Genomic DNA, 6,387 nt, shown 5'->3' with positions numbered 1-6,387 from the left:
CTGAATTTTAAAAAATTAAATAAATAAAAAAATAAAAATAAATTAAAATGGAAAAGAAATACAAAAAAATTAGCCAGATGTGGTGGTGCACACCTGTAATCCCAGCTACTGGGGAGGCTGAGGCAGGAGAATCCTTAAACCCAGGAAGTAGAGGTTGTAGGGAGCCGAGATCATGTCATTGTAACAAGAGTAAAACTCTGTCTCAAAAATAATTTTTTTTTCTTTAAAACAGGTGTGTTCCTCCTCTTGCTTTCTGAGGACTCCCTGCTCTGTAACTTAGTAATGGCTAACAAACTCTTTTAACATCACTAGACTCTGCGACTCGCCATAATTCCATGTCGTGTGAGATCAAAAACCCATTGTTGGGGTCTGAGACAAGACCCCTTTTCTGGAGACAAAACTATACTAATTCTTTTCTTTTATTTGAGACAGAGTCTTGCTCTGTTGCCCAGGCTGGAGTGAAGTGGCGTGATCTTGGCTCACTGCATCCTACACCTCCCAGGTTCAAACGATTCTCCTGTCTCAACCTCCTGAGTAGCCGGGATTACAAGCACCTGCCACCACGCCTGGCTAATTTTTGAATTTCTAGTAGAGACAGCGTTGGCCGGACCAGTTCCAAACTCCTGATCTCAGGTGATCCACATGTCTCAGCCTCCTAAAGTACTGGGCTTACAGGTGTGAGCTGCCTTGCCTGGCCAGCTTCTATCCTTGGTGATCACTCGGATATGGAGGGTGGAGGAGGAGGGGGTCACACAGATATCCCTCTTGGATTACTACCTGGGAGGCCAAGGCGAGTGAATCACCTGAGGACAGGAGTTAAAGATCAGCCTGGCAAACATGGTGAAGCCCTATCTCTGCTAAATACACAAAAATTAGCTGGGCTTCGTGGTGCGCACCTGTGATCCCAGCTACTCAGGAGGCTGAGGCAGGACAACTGCTTAAATGTGGGAGGCGGAGGTTTCAGAGAGCCAGAGGTTGCAGTGAGCCAAGATTGTGCCACTACACTCCAGCCTGGGCAACAGAGTGAGACTCCAACTCAAAAAAAAAGGAGTAAGTTCAAAGATCAACTCAATGAAATAAAACAGAAGGCAAGATTAGAGAAAAAAGTGTGAAAAGGAATGAACAAAGTCTCCAAGAAATATGAGACTATGTGAAAAGACCTAATATACGTTTGATAGGTGTACCTGAATGTGACAGACAGAATGAATCCAAGATGGAAAATACTTTTTAGAATATTATCCAGGAAAACGTCCCCAACCTAGCAAAGCAGGCCAATATTGAAGTCCAGGAAATACAGAGAACACCACAAAGATATTCCTCAAGAAGAGCAACCCTAAGGCACATGATCGTCAGATTCACCAGGGTGGAAATGAAGGAGAAAATGCTAAAGGCAGCCAGAGAGTAAGGTCGCATTACTCACAAAGGGAAGCCCATCAGAGTCACAGTAGATCTCTCAGCAGAAACCCTACAAGCCAAAGAGAGTGGGGGCCAATATTCAACATCATTAAAGAAAAGAACTTTCAACCCAGAATTTCATAACCAGCCAAATTAAACTTCATAACCGAAGGAGAAATAAAATCCTTTATTAACAAGCAAGTACTCAGAGATTTCATCACCACCAGATCTGCTTTATAAGAGCTCCTGAAAGAAGCACTAAACATAGAAAGGAACAACCAGTACCAGCCACTCCAAAAACATACCAAATGGTAAAGAGCATCGACATAATGAATAAACTGCATCAACTAATGGGCAAAACAGCCAGCTAGCATCAAAATGGCAGTATCAAATTCACACATAACAATATTAACCCTAAATGTAAATGGGCTAAATGCCCCAATCAAAAGACAGACTGGCAAATTGGATAAAAAAACAAAACCCATCGGTGTGCTGTATTCAGGAAACACATCTCACATGCAAGGATACACAAAGGCTCGAAATAAAGGGATGAAGGAAGATTTACTAAGCAAATGGAAAGCAAAAAAAAAAAAAAAAAAAAGCAGGAGTTGCAATACTTGTCTCTGATAAAATAGACTTTTTTTTTTTTTTTTTGAGACGGAGTTTCGCTCTTGTTACCCAGGCTGGAGTGCAATGGCGCGATCTCGGCTCACCGCAACCTCCACCTCCTGGGCTCAGGCAATTCTCCTGCCTCAGCCTCCTGAGTAGCTGGGATTACAGGCACGCACCACCATGCCCAGCTAATTTTTGTATTTTTAGTAGAGACGGGGTTTCACCATGTTGACCAGGATGGTCTCGATCTCTCGACCTCGTGATCCACCCGCCTCGGCCTCCCAAAGTGCTGGGATTAAAGGCTTGAGCCACCGCGCCCGGCCGATAAAATAGACTTTAAAGCAACAAAGATCAAATGAGACAAAGAAGGACATTACGTAATGGTAAAAGGATCAATGCAACAGGAAGAACTAACGATCCTAAATATATACGCACCCAATACAGGAGCACCCAGATACATAAAGCAAGTTCTTAATGACTTACAAAGAGACTTAGACTCACACACATAGTAGGAGACTTTAACATCCCATTGTCAATATTAGACAGATCAACCAGACGGAAAATTATCAAGGATATCCAGGACTTGAACTCAGACCTAGACCAAGAAAACCTAATAGACATTTACAGAACTCTCCACCCCCAAATCCACAGAATATACATTTATCTCAGCACCACATCACACCTACTCTAAAACTGACCACATAATTGGAAGTAAATCACTCCTCAGCAAATGCAAAACAGAAATCATAATAAACAGTCTCTCGGACCACAGTGCAATCAAGTTAAAACTCAGAATTCAGAAACTAACTCAGAACCACACAGCTTCATGGAAACTGAACAACTGGCTCTTGAATGTTGACTAGATAAACAATGAAATGAAGGCAGAAATAAAGATGTTCTTCGAAACCAATGAGAACAAAGACACAACATACCAGAATCTCTGGGACTCATTTAAAGCAGTGTCTAGAGCAAAGTACATAGCAATAAGTGCCCACATGAGAAGCAAGGAAAGATCTAAGATCGACACCCTATCAACAAAATAGAAAGAGCTAGAGGAGCAAGACCAAAAAAACTCAAAACCTAGCAGAAGACAAGAAATAACAAAGATAAGAGCAGAATTGAAGGAGACAGAGACACAAAAAACCCTTGAAAAAAATCAATAAATCCAGGAGCTGGTTTTTCAAAAAGATAAAAAAAAAAAAAAAAATAGACCACTAGCCAGATTAATAAAAAAGAAGAGAGAATAATCAAATAGATGCAATAAACAATGCTAAAGAGGATATCACTACAGATTTCACAGAAATACAAACCATTATCAGAAATTATTACAGACAACTCTATGCACACAAACTAGTAAAGCTGGAAGAAACGGATAAACTCCTAGACACTTGCATACTCCCAAGCCTAAACCAGGAAGAAGTCAAAACCCTGAATAGACCAATAACAAGGTGTGAAGTTGAGGCAGCAATTAAGAGTCTACCAACCAAAAAAAAGCCCAGGTCTAGATGGGTTCACAGCCGAATTCTACCAGACATACAAAGAGGAGCTGGTACCATTCCTTCTGAAACTATTCCAAAGAATCCAAAAACAGGGAATCCTTCCCAAATCATTTTATGAGATCAACATCATCCCGACACCAAAACCCGGCAGAGACTCAGCAAGAAAAGAAAATTTCAGGCCAATATCCATGATGAACATAGATGCAAAAATCTTCAATAAAATACTGGCAAACCAATTGCAACAGCATATCAAAAAGCTTATCCACCATGATCAAGTAGGCTTCATCCCAGGGATGCAAAGCTGGTTCAACATACGCAAGTCTATAAACATAATTCACCACATAAACAGAACCAAAGACAAAAACCACATGATTATCTCAACAGATGCAGGGAAGGCCTTTGACAAAATTCAACAGCCCTTTATACTAAAAACCCTCAATAAACTAGGTATTGACGGAAGGTATCTTAAAATAAAGCTGTTTAAGACAAACCAACAGCCAATATCACACTGAATGGGCAATAACTGGAAGCATTCCCTTTGAAATCTGGCACTAGACAAGGATGCCCTCTCTCACCACTCCTATTCAATATAGTATTGGAAGTTCTAGCCAGAGCAATCAGGCAAGAAAAAGAAATAAAGGGTACTCAAATAGGAAAGGAGGAAGTCAAATTGTCTCTATTTGTAGATGACATGATTGTATATCTAGAAGACCCCATCGTCTCAGCCCAGAATCTCCTGAAACTGATAAGCAACTTCAGCAAAGTCTCAGGATACAAAATCAATGTGCAAAAATCACAAGCATTCCTATTACACCAATAACAGACTTAAAGAGAGCCAAATCAAGAACGAACTGCCATTCACAATTGCTACAAAGAGAATAAAATACCTAGGACAACAAATAACAAGGAATGTAAAGGACCTCTTCAAGGAGAACTACAAGCCACTGCTCAACGAAATAAGAGAGGACACAAACAGATGGAGAATCATTCCATGTTCATGGTTAGGAAGAATCAGTATCGTGAAAATGGCCATACTGCCCAAAGTAATTTACAGATTCAATGCTATCCCCATCAAGCTACCAATGACCTTATTCATAGAACTGGAAAAAATCACCTTAAACTTCATGTGGAACCAAAAGAGAGCCCGCATAGCCAAGTCAATCCTAAGCAAAAAGAACAAAGCTGGAGGCATCACACTACCGGACTTCAAACTATACTACAAGGCTACAGTAATCAAAACAGCATGGTACTGGTACCAAAACAGAGATATAGACCAATGGAACAGAACAGAGGCCTCAGAGGAAATATAACATATCTACAACCATCCGATCTTTGACAAACCTGACAAAAACAAGCAATGGGGAAAGGATTCCCTGTTTAATAAATGGTGTTGGGAAAACTAGCTAGCCACGTGCAGAAAGCAGAAACTGGACCCCTTCCTGACACCTTACACTAAAATTAACTCCAGATGGATTAAAGACTTAAACATAAGACCTAACACCATAAAAACCCTAGAAAAAAACCTAGGCAAAACCATTCAGGACATAGGCGTAGGCAAGGACTTCATGGCTAAGACACCAAAAGATTGCAACAAAAGCCAAAATAGACAAATGGGACCTAATCAAACTCCACAGCTTCTGCACGGCAAAAGAAACAGTCATTAGAGTGAATCGGCAACCAACAGAATGGGAAAAATATTTTGCAATCTACCCATCTGACAAAGGGCTGATATCCAGAATTTACAAAGAACTAAAACAGATCTACAAGAAAAAAACAAGCCCATTCGAAAATGGGCGAAGGATATGAACAGACACTTTACAAAAGAAGACATACAGGAGGCCAACAAACATATGAAAAAATGCTCAACATCACTGGTCATTAGAGAAATGCAAATCAAAACTACATTGAGATACCATCTCACGCCAGTTAGAATGGTGATCATTAAAAAATCTGGAGACAACAGATGCTGGAGAGGATGTGGAGAAATAGGAACACTTTTACACTGTTGGTGGGAGTGTAAATTAGTTCAACCATTGTGGAAGTCAGTGTGGAGATTCCTCAAGGACCAAGAAATAGAAATTCCATTTGACCCAGCAATACCATTACTGGATATATATCCAAAGGATTATAAATCGTTCTTTTTTTTTTTTTTTTTTTTTTGAGACGGAGTTTCGCTCTTGTTACCCGGGCTGGAGTGCAATGGCAAGATCTCGGCTCACCGCAACCTCCGCCTCCTGGGTTCAGGTAATTCTCCTGCCTCAGCTTCCTGAGTAGCTGGGATTACAGGCACGCGCCACCATGCCCAGCTAACATCAACATCTTTTGATCACTGCAGGCCATATTGTAAGTGGGCCCTCGGCAAGAATGTGGCCCAGCCTCAGATGCCTTAATTCTGACCCTCAGTGCTGGTAGAGGCCCTGGGAGGTCACATTGTGGAGGCTTCTTAGGAAAGTGCTGGCTCTTCAAAATCAACATCTTGGTTCATTCCTTTGTTGCTGGAGACAATGACCTGTCTCTCCTCATATGTCTGTTCAAGACAGTTTCAGAGTGCCTTTTGGTCCAGGAGCTGGTCTGCTCTGGAGTTTGTACAAACACAAATAATGATCACAAGCTCTCAGGCCTTGTGTCTTGGTTATGATGCAAAATAGTCTTCCAACAGTGGACGTCTACATTGTCGAAGTGGACGTTCCCAAACACCTTTTTTTTTTTTTTTTTTTTTTGAGACAGGGTCTCACTATGTTTCCCAGGCTGGCCTCGAACTCCTGGCCTCAAGAGATCCTCCTCCCTCAGCCTCCCAAAGTGCTGAGATTATAGGTGTGAGCCACTGAGCCTGGCTCTTTATTGTTTTAGACAGGGCCTTGCTCTGACACCCAGGCTGGAG

Source organism: Saimiri boliviensis, chromosome 20 (assembly GCF_048565385.1).
Source record: "Saimiri boliviensis isolate mSaiBol1 chromosome 20, mSaiBol1.pri, whole genome shotgun sequence".
Classification (NCBI taxonomy): domain Eukaryota; kingdom Metazoa; phylum Chordata; class Mammalia; order Primates; family Cebidae; genus Saimiri; species Saimiri boliviensis.
The sequence above is the reverse complement of the archived record's forward strand: the minus strand, read 5'-3'. Positions refer to the sequence as shown.